At 48.6% G+C, this 19,472-nt stretch overlaps 1 protein-coding gene across 8 annotated transcripts in view; it reads right to left on the bottom strand.

The window, feature by feature from the left end:
* The window catches only part of LOC135211243 (histidine protein methyltransferase 1 homolog), a 198,408-nt gene that overhangs the window by 161,617 nt on the left and 17,319 nt on the right, over positions 1 to 19,472 (bottom strand). Inside the window, exon 1 of one of the 8 annotated variants that reach the window (XM_064244515.1) lies at positions 17,042 to 17,138. The exons of 3 other annotated variants lie outside the window; for them this stretch is intronic. The gene's annotated coding sequence lies outside the window, so the exon portion shown is untranslated. Of the gene's footprint in view, positions 1 to 16,807; positions 16,914 to 17,041; positions 17,139 to 19,472 lie in introns of those variants that run through there. 4 more of the 8 variants (XM_064244518.1, XM_064244522.1, XM_064244516.1 and 1 more) reach the window with 4 other exon arrangements.

The raw sequence follows: 19,472 nt of genomic DNA, 5'->3' as shown, positions 1-19,472 counted from the left end.
CAGCGACCGTCACGTTAGCCCAGAGCAGCCAGTGATCGCTGCGAGAGCGTCCACTGGTCTGGCGAGAGTCGTGTGCACGACTCTCGCCAGTCTTCTGCTCCGCGCCCGCTGTCTTGACGGCGAGCGAGCTCGGGCGTCAAAACTTTGGCTGGTAGGACGGTCTTCTTGGAAGAGCGTCCACTCGGTGCTTCTCGCGAACGAGAAGCGGCCGAGACGGAACCTGGTTTAGCGGCAGACCCGCTAGCACCAGGTGAGGACGCACCAGCCGAGGCTGGTGCCCTCTGGTCCCCGTCGACTTCTTCTTTGCAGAAGAAGCGACGGGCCCCGTTCCCGAAGGAACAGGAGGACCAGCAGAAGAGCTGCCCAGCTCGCCTGAGCGAGCCGGGCCCTTAGAAGATCCCGAAGGAGTCTTCTTAGGGGGAAAGGAGGCAACCTTCTTCTTCTTCGGCTGTTTGGCCTTAGAAGTCGAAGGGGAAGGAGAGGCAGCGGACGACGACACCTCTTCTTCGCCAGGCTCCGCAGGACAGACGTCAGGTCTTCCATCCAGGAGGGAGCCGGGGCAGTTGCCGAAGCAACAGGGCCCGACTGCACCTGTCCGGAAAGACCTGAGACTGTGACAGCATCACCAACAGCAGGAACAACAGGAACAGTCCAGGAACAGCAGGAACATCTGAAAGTGAATGAGCAGCAGGCACCTGATCTGAAAGGGAATGAGCGGCTGGGACAGCAACAGGCACGGCAGGTACCACAGGAGAGACAGGCATCCTGTCGGCAGCTACCGTCATCCTCGGCACTGGCGGCAGGTCCAGGGGGGTACTCTTTGGGCAGCGGCAGTCCGGGGTCGGCAATACAAAGAACCCAGGTGGCGGTGGCACCGTCCTGATTGGGCACGGCAGGAATTGGTTCTGGATTGCAGCCGTGGGTGTTACCGACATGACTGTGGTGTGTACACCAGGTGCGGTGACATCTCATATGCTGGTGTCGAGATTGTGGTTGTTGTAGTGGTTACCGTATCATGAGTGACCACTGCCGACCCCGCCAACCGCTGAATCAACCCCTGCAGTCCCAGCGACTCCCACACCTGTCCCAGGTCGTCCTCGCTGATGGCAAACCTGCGGAAGCAACAGTCGGGTTAATTAGAGGGGCTTCCTCGCGCCTGGGGGGAGAGAACCCCACCCAGAGCGGACGGAAGACCCCGAGTACAACTGGACGTCCGTTACCAAAGGAGTCACTGGACTTTCCGATGACTTCTTGTGTCCTCGTACAGCACCCACTGCGCCTCTGACGAATGCATACACGTTACACAGGGCTCGTTGCGGGAGCACTCTCGCCCCCGACAACGAGTACAAACCTCGTGAGGATCTACATCTACATCCAAGGTCGTCTCCAACGGATGTAGCACCTGCGGTAACATAGATAGATTAGTAAGAGGGGTCCCTCACGCACGGGGGAAGACATTGCCCCACCCCGAACGCAAGGAAGACCCCAAATACAAAATACAATGAAGAAGCTGAGCGGGGGGCAGGAAGGAAGACGAAGAAGAATCGGCTACCAACTTCCTGGCAGACCTTCGCTTCCCCCACCCCCGCACAGCAGTGAAAAGTAATATGAAAATGAAACAGAATACTGCCCTTGCGATTCACTTCATAGAACTTAAAGGAGAAAAGATCAATTCCCTGGGTAAGAACGGAAACTTGATCCAATAATATGATGCTATCATAAAATATATATGAAAATGAAACAGAATACTGCACTTGCGATTTCATTTCACATAAAAAAAAACGTAAGGATCAATTCCCGGGTAAGAACGAAAATTGATCCAGATTAATTCATGCAATCAATAAATGAAAATGAAAAGAATATTGCAATTGCGAATCCACTTTCATTGCATTCTATTATACAAAATTAAAAGTTCGTGCCGAGCGCAATCACACTCTCGGTACGAACGCACAGGGCAAAAAATATAATGAAAAAAAGTACTTACATTTTTCAATTACACCCTTTCGCCCAAATACATGACTCGGCGCGAGCGCGCCCGCCCTCGGCACCGAGACATAATTCAAGGGTTCATAATTAAGTAATGAAAATGAAAACAGTGTACTTACAGTTTCATTTTCAAGTCAAACAAACCATTAGTAGAAAACACAATATAAACAAAGCATACGACGATGAAGCGGGCAGAGAGCGATGACGAACACTCCTTCACACCCGCCGGCCGAAAGCAAAAGTGATTTGTTTACCTCCCAGTCCGCGCGGCGCGCGACGATCGGACAAGCAGTTAACTACCGTTCTCCCCTTGTTCGAAGCTTACGACCGTTCCAGCTGCCGCTTAGCTACTTCCTATTGTTAAAGGACCGAGGGTTTGTATTACGTATCGGAACAACTGGATATTCCCGTCCGATCTTCTCTATTCCAGGTTGGTCGCCTACTGTAAGATAGTTTCTTTCAGCAGCAGTCTTCTTCCCAATGCTAGAAATTCCAGGAATTCGAGCATAGGCGAGGTTCCCGATTATCATGTAACATCGGGGATTCTCGTCTCGCTCACTTTAGACCGTGGTCTCGCCTAAGTGTTTGGAGATCGTAAAAAACTCGAACACTCTGAATGCGCTAGAAATTCCTTAGAATTCTAAGCAGTCTGCGAAACCCCCACCGAATTCGTCAAACGATATCGGCTGGTGGTCCTCTCGATTCCCGTAGAAATCGAGAATGGGGCAGGATCCCTCCTCAACGACCGGGGCTTACGTCAGGTAGGACCCGAAGGTCCCCCCGGTAGCGCAGTCCCGAACGTGGGATCCTACAGAGAAATCTCTGTAGGATCCCTCCCTTTCCTCGTAGCGTAAGGAGAGAGGGAATGAGGGAGGAATTGGATACTCGCTCGCCTTCCCAGTGGAACTAGCAGTTAGAGAAGAATAGGAGCAGCCATCGCCTTGCGGCGATGGTCTCTAGAGTCTGGGAAAACGTATCGTCAGGAGAAAACCGTTTTCCGCGGAGGTTACGAACTCTCACTGTAGGTAAGGGTCTGCCGCCACTGTGAACGTCGTCTGGGTGGGCTGATCGACACCTGACAGGGAGAGCCGATACCGTCCTCCGACTCATTCCAGTCCTCGTCGAGGTCGAAACCTCTCAGGAGGACCGAAGGAGTATTTAAATACGGTGTCCGAAGACACGTAGAACGCCGCTGTCGCAGTAGAGGAGGTGGAAGTAGCTTGATCGACCGGCCAGAACTGAGCGAGCCTTCTTGTCCGCAGACGAGAGACTCTGGTTCGAGACAGAATCGGCAAGCTCCGATCGCGGCAGACCCACCGTCGGTTTGGGTTCCCTCTCGGGCCCCAAAACGACTCGAGCAGAGACGTGGGCTCTGCTGGTGGGAGCGGCAATCCTTCCGCAAGGTCCATTATGCTGACGAATCAGCTTAATGACTTCTGCAATTTCCTCTGTATCTCGGGAGTAACCGCGTCTTGCGGAGTAGGACCGTCCAGTCCTTCCAACAAGAACAGATCCGAGATATCTCCTCCTCCGAAGGAGGAATAGCGGCAGACCCTGACGGTCGCCTCCAGCTACTTTGCACGTATGTCCTGGTCGGTCCTAGAACCGTGCCTGGTCCATACGGCGTCATAGCGGGATCGCGAGCGGCGCACCTCTCGCGATCACTCATAGGTACCTCGCTCCTCCGGTGTAGCCCGAGGAGGTTGAAGGTACAGGAGAGGCAGACCTGACGCCCCCCCCACCCCCTAGCTCGCTGGCAGGACCAGCGTGCTTGGAGGGCTGCTGCTGATCGTCAACCCGCGGTGGCGATCGAGCAGCAGGCCTAGCCTTGCCGCTCGCCTGGGGCGAGAGGCTCGGCTGAGTAACGTCGACGCTGATCTCTAGCGTCAGGCGAGCTGTTGCTGGTTACCATCTTCGCCCGGTCCCGATGGGAGCGGCGTCAGGTGACCTGCTAGGTTTGCTGTCGCGGTGAGACCGGCGGCGTCCTCTCGGCGCGTCGAGCCGCTGGTACCAGCCGTGGCTGGTACCGACGGCCGCGGGGACCCCTTCTCGCCTCAACTCGTGGCTGGTCAGCGACCGTCACGTCAACCCGAGCAGCCAGCTGGTCGCTGCGAGACGTCACTGGCCTGACGAGAGTCGTCTGCACGACTCTCGCCAGTCTTCTGCTCCGCGCTTCGGTCTTGACGGCGAGCGAGCTCGGGCGTCAAGACTTTGGCTGGACGGTCTCACGCGGGAGACCGTCCACTCGGTACTTCTCGCTAACGAGAAGCCGAGGCGGATCCTGGTTTAGCGGCAGAACCGCTAGAACCAGGCGAGGAAGTGCCAGCCGAAGCTGGTATCCTCTGGTCCCCGTCTTCTTCTCCTTGGTAGAAGAAAAGACGGCCCTGTTCCCGAGAGAGCAGGAGGACCAGCAGAAGAGCTCCCCGAATCGCCGGAGCGAGACGGGCCCTTAGAAGGTCCCGAAGGAGCCTTCTTAGGGGGGAAAACCCGGGTTTACCAGCTGGTCGCTGCAAGAGCGGCCGCTGGCCTGGCAAGAGTCACCTGAGTCTCTCACCAGCCTTCTGCTCCGTGCCGCGTCTTGGCGCCGAGCGAACTCTGGCGCCGAAACTTGGCTGCACGGTCTCCCGAGGGAGAACGACACTCGGGATCTCTCGCGAACGAGAGACCGAGCCGGAACCTGGCGTAGCGGCATCACCGCTAGCACCAGGCGAGGAAGTACCAGAGCTAACCGATACTCCTCTGGTCCCAGTCTATCTCTTCCTTACGGAAAGGGGTAGACAGGCCCCGCCCCTCCCGAAGGAGCAGGAGGACCACGCAGAAGGGACCCCCGTCCCCACCGAGGTGGGACGGGCCCTTAGAAGTTCCCGAAGGAGACTTCTTAGGGGGGAAGGCAGCCTTCTTCTTCTTCGGCTTATGGGCCTTAGAAGTCGAAGGGGAAGAGGCAGCAGCAGACGATGAAGACGAAGATGACAGCTTCCTCTCCTCTTCTCGTCAGCTCACGCAGGAGGACAGTCGTCAGGTCCTCCATCCAGGCCGGAGCCGGGGCTATTGCCGAAGCAACACGGCCCGACTGCACCTGTCCGGAAGGACCTGGGACTGGGGAAGACCCGACACACCGTGGGCAGGACCAGCATGGACAGGCACAGGAACCAGGAGCGAACAGGAACAGCAACCAGCTCAGGAGCGGCAGGAACAGCGGCAGCGGTAGACCCAGAAGGGGACAGCCAAGCAACAGGGGCGGGGGAATCACATCAGCGGCAGGTACGGCTGGCCCACCCCCCCAGCGATCCCGCCTCGTAGAATCATCGGCAGCCAGCGGAACCTGGGTCCTGGCGCCCGGTCCCGGGGCGAGCTGCTGGAACAGCGAAAGGTCTGGGGCAGGCAACACGAAGAAAACATGCGGCGGCGGCAACCCCACCTCGGTACGGCTGCGGCCCTAGTAGCGGCAGACGGCGTCATCGACACAGCATGGGGAGTGTAGGACCAGGGGGGGGAGGGGGGGGCAGCATAAAGCGGCCGTGTAGTAAGGGGAGACCGCCCCAGACCTCGCAGAGGGACGCTGCAGCAGCCCGTGGATGCTAGGCACGCCCTGCCTCCGCGGGTGGTCCATACCTGTCCAAGGTCGTCTCCCACGGTGATGTAAGCCAACCTGGGCCGGTAACATAGATAGATTAGTAAGAGGGGTTCCCTCACGCACGGGGAAGACATGCCCCACCCCGAACGCAAGGAAGACCCCAAATACAAAATACAACGAAGAAGCTGAGCGGGGGGCAGGAAGGAAGACGAAGAATCGGATACCAAGGGAGTCGCGGGGGGAGAGCTTTCCGACGACTTCCTGGCAGAACCTTCGCTTCCCCTACCCCCGCACAGCAGTGAAAAGAAATAATATAAAATGAAAACAGAATACTGCCCTTGCGATTCACTCATAGAACTTAAAGGGGAGGAAGATCAATTCCCGGGTAAGAACGGAAAACTTGATCCAATAATATGATGCTATCATAAAATATATATGAAAATGAAACAGAATACTGCACTTGCGATTCATTTCCACATAAAAAAAAAAAAAAATGTAAGGATCAATTCCCGGGTAAGAACGAAAATTGATCCAAAATTAAATTTCATGGAAATAAATAAATGAAAATGAAAAGAATATTGCAATTGCGAATCCACTTTCATTGCATTCTATTATACAAAATTAAAAGGCTCGTGCCGAGCGCAAACACACTCTCGGTAACGAACGCACAGGGCAAACATATAATGAAAAGAGTACTTACATTTTCAATTACACACTTTCGCCCAAAAATACCTGACTCGGTGCGAGCGCGCCCGCCCTCGGCACCGAGGCATAATCAAGGGTTTCAATTCATGAAAAGAGAGGAAATCGCCGCATCTACGGCGAAAATCTCCCTGTTGGTTCATAATTAAGTAATGAAAATGAAAACAGTGTACTTACAGTTTCATTTTCAAGTCAAAACAAACCATTAGTAGAAAACACAATATAAACAAAGCATACGACGATGAAGCGGGCAGAGAGCGATGACGAACACGTCCTTCACACCGCGGCCGAAAGCAAAAGTGATTTGTTTACCTCCCACAGTCGCGCGGCGCGCGACTGTCGGACAAGCAGTTAACTACCGTTCTCCCCTTGTTCGAAGCTTACGACCGTTCCAGCTGCCGCTAGCTACTTCCTATTGTTAAAGGACCGATGGTTTGTATTACGTATCGGAACAAACAGCTATATATATATCTGACAGGTAAGTTTCATGAACAAATGAGGGATTAGCTATCACTCCTCAAACAATATCTCACCATTGCACTCACACCCTCAGCAAGAAGCACACATGGAGTGAGGACTTCCTCAGAATCACGGATTTTACCACATTTCTCGCTATTCACCCCGAGGCAGCGACGGCTCGGGGGAATTGGACAGCATAGGCTGAAAATCAAGGGTTTGTTGTGGATTCATCACAACACACACTTATACAACCACAATTTAACAAAATAACACTAAAAGTAATAAGGAAAAGCCCACCGTGATTGAAAAATGAAGAAAACAGCGAACAACTGCCAGGTAGAGAGCGGTGTAAAAGCAAATTGGAATTTACACCTGGTCGGATGGACTTCCAACAACCTACCAGTAGTCAACTACTGAACCACCTTGTTTGAAAGATTTCAGTGGCCATGTCCAGGCTACGCCTCAATTAATTCCTATTGTAAAGGATCAACAATTTGTATATCGTGTAGGAACATCTTGAGTAATATGGTGAACAACTGAGTGGACTGGCCAACTCACAGACTACTGTGGTTTTGGCCACCTTCTGAAAAAATACTTGTTGGTGGTGATAGCAGGAGCACAAGACCTCTACTCTCCTTTCGAAGTAAGTATTTTCTCCAAATTAGAAACTAAGGCCATATTTTAAGAGTTTTTAACAGAGGGTAATGAAAAGTGTAGCCAACGCAGTGCACACTACCCCAAAGCGCTTTCGAAATTTGTTTTTACTAACATTCATAAATATTTCAAAAATTGACGCCATCTTGATGTTTGCGGAGTTGCTTGTGTCAGCAAAGTTCCCATTTCCTGTGCTAAATCCGCACACCAATTGTACCCATAGACGTTGGGGCACTTTCATCACAACAATCGTAAACCCGACCTCTAACCAGTGCTTATCTAAGGGGACTACTGCATTTTTTGCGGCATTTTGCGCTCTTCAACTGTTTATCAGTGTTGTCAATTGGTATGTGTTTACCCACCAAACTGGGTATAGACTTACACAAAACCGGGGAAATAAGTGAAATTAGCGTATCTATTTGTAGTATATATACATATTACAGCAATTTTATCATTACTGCATTACTATGACAACTAGAATTCATCGAAACAGTTTGTAAATGCATCGGCGATGTGTGAAGCTCCACTAGATTGGTAACGACGAGTCATTTTTCGTCGCGTCGTCTGTTCGTAAGTATACATCAGAATGATTTGTAATTTTTCGGGGTTAATTTGGTTGCAAAAAGGGATAATAGACATGAATTAAATTAACATTTTGAAGTAGTTAAACTAAATTATGAGTAAAGTAAACAATTAAGGGAATAAAGCTTTGCACCCCATAATCAGTTTTGTCGTCTGCTGCTCGTAACTGTGTTTGCGGAGTGAGTGCTTAGGAGCCAGGAACAGCAACGTGATTCAAGTGCAATTTGGAGTGAATTAAGACCAAAATGTGTATAATTACAATCAAATAAGCACTGTGGAGTTTCAGTTGTGATGGCAGTAAGGATAAAATCACCGATTACAAGGTAAAAATGAATTCAGTTCAAACCATGACCCCAGGAATAAAAAGTTTTATACTTTCACTAATGTAGGCAAAAAAATGTTGTTTTATTGTGCTGGTTACAACTGCAATCTTGAGCAAGATCAATAAAAGTTACATATACATGCTAACATTGTTCAAATGAGGGCTGGGAAGTTAGAACGGCCCGCCACATGATTGCCCCAATATTGGATTTCAAAACTGCTTGAAAATGATATTGTTATGTTACAATAAAGTTTCATACATACTTACCTGGCAGATATATACATAGCTAAGACTCCGTCGTCCCCGACAGAAATTCAAATTTCGCTGCCACTCGCTACAGGTAGGTCGGTAGGTGATCTACCGGCCTGCCCTGGGCGGCAGGACTAGGACCATCCCCGTTTTCTATCATATTTTCTCTCTTCCACCTGTCTCCTGCGGGGAGGCTGGGTGGGCCTTTAATTGTATATATCTGCCAGGTAAGTATGTATGAAACTTTATTGTAACATAACAATATCATTTTCATCCACAATCAACTTACCTGTCATATATACATAGCTGATTGGCACCCTTCGGTGGAGGGTTAAGAGACAGCTTCTATATGGAATAGACAGGTAAACAACCTATGTTGTAGGTATAAATAAAACCTTGGTTCCTACCTGATAGGTGGTAGACTTCGTGGGTGTTTGCCCAGTAGTCTGCATCACCTCAAGAAACTTTAGCGAGATATGATCTATGGCCAAGAGTTCTTGTGGATCTGCCGATGGTCTTCTTATCCGCTTACTCGGCAGAGCCTAAAAAGGACTTTGTCAATGGGTGCTGATCCACTTATATACAATACACCTTAAGAAGGAGTCACAACCAATCCCGACCACCTGATCCTAACCATATGTTTAGAAACTAAGGATTGTTTCCGAGTTATCCCCGAACTCGTCACAACAACCGTCAACTCAAAACCACTACGCAACACATACATAAATTTTTCAAAAAAAAATATACTCATCTAATTGGACATGACAAGCGGGTCTCTTACTGAACAACATAGACGGCCGCCCGTGCTAAAACCAAGTCCTCCATTGTTCGAAGAGACTCCAGACCATATCCAAAAAAAGAAGAAAAGTATATACATTCAAGGATTGGTGTCGGCTCTCCCGTACCCAGAATCGTATCCGCCGATACGAAAGGACCTAGAGAAAAACACTTCTCATATGTCACACGAACGTCTTTCAAGTAATGAGATGCAAAATACTGAGTTGCATCTCCAAAATGTCGTTCTCTATGATGTTTTTTTAAGCGACATATTCTTATAAAACGAGAGAGACGTCGCTACAGCTCTTACTTCATGAGCTTTTACTCTCAACAGTTGTAACTGTTCGTCAGGACAGACCTTATGAGCGTCTGTAATGACGTTTCTTACAAAGAATGCCAGCGCATTCTTGGACATCAGTCTTGTGGGGTCTTTTACCGCGCACCAAAGACCTTGTCTAGAGCCTCCCATCTGATGCTTTCTCTGAAGGTAGAACTTCAGAGCTCTAACAGGGCATAGAGACCTCTCTGCTTCTCTGCCTACGAGACTCGACATTCCTTTGACTTCGAATGACTTAGGCCAGGGATTCGTGGGATTCTCGTTTTTCGCTAAAAAACAGGGTCTTAAACGAGCAAATAGCCGAGTCTCCCTTGAATCCTACTTTATCTGCAGAGCATGTAATTCACTAATTCTCTTTGCCGTAGCTAAAGATAATAGGAATAGGCATTTTTCTGGTTATGTCTCTAAACGATGCCAGATGAGGAGGTTCGAATCTTTCCGATGACAGATACTTGAGGACTACGTCTAGGTTCCAGTTCGGAGGTACTGGTTCCTTAAGACTTTGAATGTCTCAAAAGACCTTATGGAGATCGGTGGAGATCTTTATTATTTGCCAGATCTAATCCTCTGTTCCTGAATACAAGCCGAGAGCATACTTCTGTATCCCTTTATTGTGGATACGGCTAGATGAGATTTTTCTCTCAGGAATAGCAGGAAATCAGCAATTTCCGCTATAGAGGTAGTGGAGGAGGACAACTCCTTGGATCTACACCACCTTCTAAATACCTCCCAACTTCGATTGGTTATACTTTCCGTCGTGGAGGTTCTGCGTGCTCTCGCGATCACGCTTGCCACTTAGCGAGAAAAGCCTCTCGCTCTGACAAGTCTTTCGATAGTCGAAAGGCAGTCAGAGCGAGAGCGGGGAGGTTTTGATGGTACCTCTTGAAGTGTGGTTTGTCTGAGAAGATCCGTCCTTCTTGGTAGGGATCTTGGAAAGTCTACGATCCACTCTACCACCTCCGAGAACCATTCCTGGGCCGGCCAAAAGGGGGCTATTAACGTCATCCTCGTCTCCTTTGACGCCACAAACTTTTTCATTACTAACCCCAGGATTTTTGATGGGGGAAAAGCATATACGTCTACTCGAGACCAAATTTAGCAGGAAGGCGTCTACCATAAGTGCTCTTGGATCTTCCACGATGACCGAGCAAAAAAACTGGGTGAGCCTTTTGGAAAATGGATTTGTGCGAAGAGATCCACATGAGGGAGTACCCCCACAGAGACCAGAGATCGACACACTTCCTCGTGTAGTGTCCATTCTGTATGAAGGACCTGGTTCCTCCTGCTGAGCCTGTCCGCCCTCACATTCTTTACTCCCTGTACGAACCTTGTCAGCAGGGAGATGTTCCTGTGAGACGTCCAAAGTAATAGGTCTCTCGTCAGCTCGTAAAGGAACGAGGAGTGCGTCCCTCCCTGTTTCCGAATGTATGGCAAGCGCGGTGGTGTTGTCCACGTTTTACTTGCACTACCTTGTTTGACACCAGGAGGTTCTAGGCTCTTCAAAGCCAGATGTACGGCGAAGAGCTCTTTGCAGTTTAATGTGCCAAGTCACCTGTGCTGGTTCCCAGGTGCCTGACACCTCTGAGCCTAATGTCGCTCCCCCAACCTTTCTCCGACGCAGTCGGGAGTACAACAGTAGGTCTGGGTTCTGTGTTTTTAGAGAGATCCCTTTGTTCTCTTCCAGAGGGGGCAACCACCACTCTAGTGCGACTTTAATCTCCACTGGAATGGGAAAACGTCCGAAAGTTGTCCGTTTTCCAGCTCCAAGACTTCTTGAGGAAGAATTGAAGCGGACGTAAATGAAGTCTTCCTAGTGGGAAGAACTGTTCTAGCGAGGAAAGCGTCCCTAGAAGGCTCAACCATTCCCTCGCCGACGTCTGTTGCTCCCTAAGAAGAGAGAGACTATCCGCAAACCTTTTGCGATTCTCTCTTGCGAAGGAAATACTCGAAAACCCCGAGAATCCATCCGAATCCCCAGATAGACTAGGTCCTGTCTGGGGGTCAGCTGAGACTTCTCGAGGTTTCACGAGCAATCCCAAAACGCTTTGATCAAATCTAGAGTTAACTTTAGGTCCTCCAAGCACTGTCTCTCTGATCTGGCCCTGATGAGCCAGTCGTCCAGATACAGAGAGACATTTACTCCTTTGAGGTGAAGAAACCTCGCCACATTCTTCATCAGGCTTGTGAAGACCTGAGGAGCTGTGGACAGGCCGAAACACAAGGCTCTGAACTGAAAGATCCTTCCCCGTCATGAAACGGAGGTACTTCTTCGATGAAGGGTGGATCGGGACGTGAAAGTAGGCGTCCTGGAGATCTAGAGACACCATCCAATCTCCTTGTCGTAATGACGCTAGGACTGAAGCAGAAGTTTAAATCCATGGGAAGAAACTTCTCCTTCTGAACAAATTTGTTCAGAGAGCTGACGTCCAGTACTGGTCTCCAGCCTCCCGAGGCTTTCGCAACCAGAAAAAGGCGATTTTTGTAAAACCCCGGGAGTTTTGATCCCGTACTAGTTCTTATCGCTCTCTTGTCCCACATTTGTTCCACCATCGATCGAAGAGTATCCCTCAGCACAGGATCCTTGTACTTGGCTGATAGTTCCCTTGGTATTGACGTTAGGGGAGGAGTGTTCAGGAAAGGGATACGATATCCCTTCCTTAAGATCGCCAATGAAGACGCGTCTGCGTTTATCAGTGTCCAGGCTTCCACAAATCCCAGGAGCTGGCACCTACTGGTGCTTGGAGGAGAGAATCTTCATTTTCCCTTTTTAAAGGGACGAAAGGCAGATCTACCTCTCTTCTCCGGAGCCTTCCTTCTTGTGGGAGGTCTGGAGGTCGGACCACCTCGAAAGGGCTGCACGATGTACTAGGTCCTTTCTTGTCCGATGCAGAAACATGGTTTCTTCTTTTCTTGCTGACTGCGTCAGAAGATCCTGAGTCGCCTTCTCAGTTAAAGAATGCGCAATGTCCTTTACTAACTGAGAAGGGAACAAAAAAGTCAGATAGAGGCGAATACAGTAGAGCTGCCCCTCTGAGCATGAGAGACTGCCTTTGTTAAGAAGGCGCCATATACAGTCCTTTTCTTAGAAGACCTGCTCCAAACAATGAGGAGATTTCAAAAGATCCATCCTGTACCGCTTTGTCAATACAAGACAATATGCATAACAGGGAACAGGCTTCAGGTTCGATTCCTTCCGAATCATGGGCTTTCTTGGACATCACCCCAAGGGACCAATCTAAGAAGTTGAAGACTTCCAATACATGAAAGAGTCCCTTGAGGAGATGATCCAGTTCCGAAATTCCCCACGTAATTCGTGCTGAATTGAGACTTTGTCGACGTGAAGCGTCAACTAAGGTCGAAAATCTGCTTCCGTTGTAGAAGGGAGAGCAATACCCATATTCTCTCCCGTCTGATACCAAATGCCTCTTTTCCCAGCTAATCTTGCTGGAGGCATGCAGAAGACTGTTCTCACTAAGTCTTTCTTAGACTTCATCCATGAGTCTAAGGATTGTAAGGCCCTCTTCATCGAAATGGTGGGTTTTCATTTTGAGAAAAGACGAAGGCTTCTTCGCTTAGCACTAGAAAAGAGCGAGCGCGGAGAAGGAGGAGCGGCAGGAGTCAACTCGTCTCCATACTCCTCAAGAAGCAGGTGTAGTCAAAACCTTATAGTTAGACAGACCCTCTCTTTCCATGATATTCATCATCCGAGTTTTCCTCCAACTCGGGATCTACATGCGTCTCCGCTCTCCTTTCCGAACGTTCCTCTTCTGGAGGAGACAAACTCCTAATAGGAGAGGGGCTAAGGGAATGATAATCCTTCCTCTTTCCCGCTCTAAATAGTCTTGGAAGGCTCACAAGCTCCGGCTTCTCTTGAAATTTATGAAGACGCTTCCCGCTTGTATGACGCTTCCCGTTCGCCAAGCGTCCTGGCTGACGTTTCTCTTGCTGACGTCTTGATGACGCTTTGCGCCTGGAAGACGCTCCGCTCTCCAAAGGCGTCCTACTTGGCGTCACAATATTGGACGGAGCGTCACGTCTATGATCTGCTTTCAATGACGCTTCACGTCTAAAAGACGTCTTACGTCTCTCTGGCGTTTTTTACGGAAACTCTCGTAAGCCCCCGTTCTCGCTCTCGAACTCGAAGCTTCTGTAAGACGTTTAGCAGCTTCACGTCTGTCTGACGCTTCTCGTTGAGCAGGTGAGAGAGGACGAGACTTCTTAATTGGAAGCGTCACGTCCTTCCGACGGGGCGCTTAAAACTCCCACTAGAGAGGACAGTTGCTCTTGAACTGCCATAATTACTTCCTTGACGCTTCTCCCACGTCCAGTGCATGACGCCTTTCGTCATCACTCGGGGGAGAAGAAGGAAAGGGTACTTCTGCGTACACATCAGGTGACGCTGACGCCACCTTCGCTTTCTTAATAGAAGACGGAGCGTCATCTGAGAAGCGCTCTGGGCTAGAATCTATGTCAGGCTTCATATGACGCTTCAGCGGTCTCGACAAGTTCGACTGGATCTCCACCCTCGTTTAGGTGAGGGAGAGGGAGAGGACGAGAAACACTCGCGAAGGACGCTTTTTCTATAGCGCCCTTGAGCCGCCTGCCACGAAGCAGAGCTAGCTGAAGGGACGTCTGACCGTTGGGGATTCCCCACGACCTCCTTAAGGCTTTCGACTTTCCTTCTCCTCTGGGCATGGGAGCTTGGAAGAGGTCTAGGCCTGGGAGCGTCGCAGGGACGATCAAACGCCCCCTCCACAAACACTGGGAGAACTCACTTCACTGTAATGCTCAACTTTCACTAGCCTACCTTTGAAGTCAGCCCATCTTGGACTTCATGTCTCTAATTGTAGCTTTCAGATGGCGATTTCCGATGCCGAATCCGAAAAAGCACTCTGAGAATGAGATACATAGGGAGAATCTACATCAGTAGGATTAGAATTATCCGTGAAAGGCTCAATAGGCCTTGAACTCACACTTTCAGACGTCTAACCCTATCCCTCTCTAACTTCTTCAAATAAGAAGTCAAAAGTCTTCCACTCTTCTGCATTCAATCCCTCGCATTCCTTACAAGTATTAATAGCAGAACACTGAACCCCCCTACATTTACGGCATACAGTGTGAGGATCAACCGAAGCTTTCGGTCCTCACCCTGCAGCCTACATTTACACACATTCTCACACTCACATTGAATCAGACATACTGAGAAAAATCCAAAAGAGTTATTCCAAAAACAGTCCACAGTAGCGAATGCCAAAACACGATCCAGATACGTCACCAAAAAGCCGAAAAAACGATGATCAAAGGATGAAATATGAATCTAAGTCAGGAGGTAATAGCAACAATGTTGATACACCGGCGACAGAGAAAATATGATAGAAAACGGGGATGGTTCCTAGTCCTGCCGCCAGGGCAGGCCGGTAGATCACCTGACCTACCTGTAGCGAGTGGCGCGAAATTTGAATTTCTGTCGGGGACGACGGAGTCTTAGCTATGTATATATCTGACAGGTAAGTTGATTGTATGAAAACCTATTTACGAAGAGCTCACATGCTTATTTTAGTTCGTATGTGGCTTTCATATATCACATTATGTTGATGAAACTTCAATCTTTAGAATGGGTTTAAAGTTGTGATTGTATTCTTGTTTCACCAATTAAATATCAAGTGAATAAGGCCTGGCCAGCACGAGACGATGGATCGTCTGTGGTTGTTTACCCTATTGATAAAAATTACATAGGCTATACTAGTATTAAGTAGGTTACTTACTCAACTTGGAAGTGTCCAATTGCCATGGAAGATTCACTGTTAGGATTCGGAGGGATGCCACATAGGACTCAACACTGCCTTGAACACTTAGCTATTTTACTTCACAACCTTATTGGTACCTATAGCTAGTTTGTATGACAATTTCCAAAAAGGGAAACAACGGAGTGGGCTAGCTGATCCAGTCTTGCCCACTTGCTATTCCACCCTCTGAAAAAGTACTTTAACGCGTCCTGACACCGGAGATGGGCACCAGTCATGAGTCATCGGTGGTGGGAGCAACACCTCAAGACCTCTAGCCTAACCCTGCTACTACTATAAACATCCGATCCTTCCGTCGAATCTGTTATTCATTTCCACTACCTTGGTTTGTTTGTTTGTTTATATGGTGTTTTTACGTTGCACGGAACCAGCGGTTAGGTATTCAGCAACGGGACCAACATCTTTACGTGACTTCCGAACCACGTCGAGAGTGAACTTCTATCACCAGAGATACCTACACATAGCCTATCTCACTCCTCAATGGAATGGCCGAGAATTGAACCCGGGTAATGCTAAGCCCTTACCTATTCCACGGTAAAGTATACTATGGCAGTTGACGTTTTCCTACGTTATTTTACTTACTGAACAAGAATTTAAAGTACCTACCTAATATTTATTCGGACAACTGTAATTAACCCCCAGGGGCCAGCACTACCTAAATACGGAGAAATACATCGGACGCCCCAGCCCCAATCCCTAGTGGATGTCGTATCCGCGGTTACGTTCCTTGCAGTCAATGCGGAACTATTCTTTAGAATTACCCTGCAAGAAACGTAACCGCAAATACGACATCCACTAGGGATTAGGGTAATTCTAAAGAATAACTCCGCACAGACTGCAAGGAACGTAACAGCGAATACGACATCCACTAGGGATTGGGGTGTCCAATGTATTTCGCCGTGTTTAGTATTGGCCCCTGGGGGTTAATTACAGTCGACCGCCCAAAATTAACGGTAAATTCTTAATAAGCAACCCGAATACTATAGGAAACTGTAATTTCCAAAGAAATACCCGACGCGGAGTTATTATTAAGATTTACCGGGATTAGGGCGTCCAATGTATTTCACCGTGTTTAGTACTGGCCCCTGGGGGTTAATTACAGTTGCCCGAATAAATATTACTTTAAATTATTGTTCAGTTAGTAAAATAACGTAGGAAAACGTCAACTGCCATAGGCTAGTCTACTTTACCGCGGAATGAGGGCTTAGTAGAATTACCTCGAACCCGCGACCACCGAGGTGGGACGCTAATACCATACTAACCACGCCGCTGAGGCGCTCCACTACCTAGGTAACCCAGCTATTTGTACTAGGTACTTATGCACACGATATCATAAAAACTACCACCAAACAATATCTCACCAATTGTAGGACCGGACGCCTTGTAAACATGTGCGTTGTCAATGGAAACACCAGCAGAGAATTCATAGGCTATCTAGCTGTCGTTTGTTTGTATAATTGTTGCTAATCATATATTTGGTTGGAATTATCATAACATCTTGCCAAGGAAAGCCTAAATATCTATATCTCAAAATTAAAATTCCCTGTCTCTGTTCCCTGAATTAACCAAACATCCTTACAAAAACCAAAAATTACCTAAACAGAAGGTTGATAGGGTCCGATTTGTAAACCCAAAACAAATAAAATTATTCAATTCCGGCCGTTGGCGTTCCTATCATGTGTTCAAACGTAGTAATGTTTCTGCATTATTTTGTAATGAAGGGATATATTATTTTGTCTCCTGTTGCCAGATTATGAATGTATTTTGCGCCTATTCCTCAAAATTGCGTACTTCTCTATTCTACTAAGTTTAAGTAAAATTATGGGAAAATTCTAAGGATGGTTTTGTGAAACTAGAATAGAAATGTCACTTAATTTAGCCGCGAAAGATGGTATTCAAGAGAAAACCAACAGAATATTAATATACATAATTTTATATATTATGTTATATTTAGAAAAGGATAGATTACTCTGTTTTTAGCTGCTTTGACATGAAATGCTCCTTTCCATTGCAAAGAAAACGGGAGAAAATAAGTCAAAAAACGCATTCCGGAATAGGATGTCTCATCGGGATGTTGCTTTTAATAATATTGGCTGTTCTGATGGCCTAATTATTCCGGCTCCCACTGCTAGGGCACTTCTAATTCGAAAACTTCTGGAAATTTGTGAAGACTTTGCCATAGAACATGATATAATATACCAGCAAAACTGTTTGCACATTGATTCCTTTATGTAACAAATAGGAATGCCCAAAATTTCATTAACAAAGATGACTTCTTACAATTTGTAAATTCATTCTTGTTCCTGGGCCACATAGTTACAAGTAACTATAAGGACGACATTTCCACCGAAATGTCCATCCTCCCAATGCACTATATACCTCTTTTTTACATATACCAAATGTAACACAGTTTGCGGCCTTTCCGCCAATATGTGCACCATAAATTTACACATCCTGTAATTTAATTATATGTATATTTGTCGGTGCGAGAAACCATAATCACAGCGGGGGTCGGCTCCCTTTTTTTGTATGCACGCGTGATGGACACTACAATTCCGTCCGCACAGCCTCCTTATATATGTCAATTTCTGACCAATAAATTACGGGCTGCTCGGTGAGTAAGAGCCCATGCTCACACAAGGTCAGCTTAATCAAAAACAACAACAACCAATAAATCAGTAAGCAATTTTCCTTGTCTCAGTCCAGTCCTCACAGCCATTAAGGGACTAATAAATGCCACTCACCTTCAGAGACCTTTAGAGGACTTATTATGGCGCCTTAGTTTAGGTCTCTGAAAACTCCTATCTGCAGTCAACCAGAATGCCATTAGCGGACTCAAAATGGCACATCCCTACAGGAGTGTTTTGGCATTTTGTCATACAGTATGGCCCGCCATTAACAACATCCGTCGACTATAGTAAAGTGAGATGGCAGACTTGGAGAAATCGAGTTAAGAATGGCAGCTTACCGGCAATGTCTCCCCCCGCCCCCCAACATAGTTCCTCGACACCCTGACCCACATCACGATCCATGCCCTTGTGAGCCGAACCGCCAGTGCGCCACCTAAGTCCCCCAGCAGAACATTACAGCCTGGCTCCAATGCACGGGTATTGAAGATCACCAGAGAGGGCACCAAGTCGGTCCTGGTTGCCTCAGCTCTCCTGGAAGACATATTCGACCATCTCACCCCATGGATGTCCACCCTATCCAGAGAGATCCCCTTCGACGACCTCAAGATGCAGCTGATCTGGATCCCTCCCCCGGTTCCCGAGAGAGCCACCCAAATTTTTGACCTGGTGGTCAATCCCATGACCACCGAGGACCCGAGGTTAGCCTGGCACAAGCTACAGGCCCTGGTATTGCTGCCTGAGAGGGATTCCCAGGGACGCCGGAAGGAGGTAAGTATCCTGAGGCAACTCTTCTTCCACCAACTCGCCCCTCAAGTACGCAGCCAAATTGAGGACGCCGATGACATGGAGATGGAGAGCTTGGTAGAATGAGCGCACAAGCTCCACAATGCCACCCGTGCTGTGAAACTCACCACCCAAGCGTCGGCCAACAGCCTGCAGCAGGAAGACCCTGAGGAGGTGGAGATCAACACAGGCCTCCAGAGGAGGGGACCCCGCAGCCCCGCCAGATCATCGGCTACTGTATCTTCCACATGAGATACGGAAAAAAGGCAAGGAAGTGTGTGTGCCCCTGCTCCCTCATACCTCCAAAAAACGAGGAAGGTGGCACCCATAACCGCTCTCCTTGGCGGCGGCAGTAGCCAGATATCACTCCAGAGGGGGGTTCTATGTCAAAGGCACGATCTCTGGCCACAAGACGCTGGTCGACACTGGGGCCATACAATCGGTATTCCCACCGTTAGCAGAGGAATGCAACGCGCCCCTGATGCCCCAACCACCCTCTTAGCCACCAATGGGACCCCATTCACTCCTATGGCACCAAGACCCAGACCATCGCATTCCTGGGTTGGACCTACACCTGGCCCTTTCTCATCATGTATGTCAGAACTCCCCTCCT

The sequence above is a fragment of the Macrobrachium nipponense genome, chromosome 4 (assembly GCF_015104395.2).
Source record: "Macrobrachium nipponense isolate FS-2020 chromosome 4, ASM1510439v2, whole genome shotgun sequence".
In the NCBI taxonomy this organism is placed as follows: Eukaryota; Metazoa; Arthropoda; class Malacostraca; order Decapoda; family Palaemonidae; genus Macrobrachium; species Macrobrachium nipponense.
Note: the sequence above shows the minus strand (reverse complement) of the source record. Positions and strands in the feature narration are given on the sequence as shown.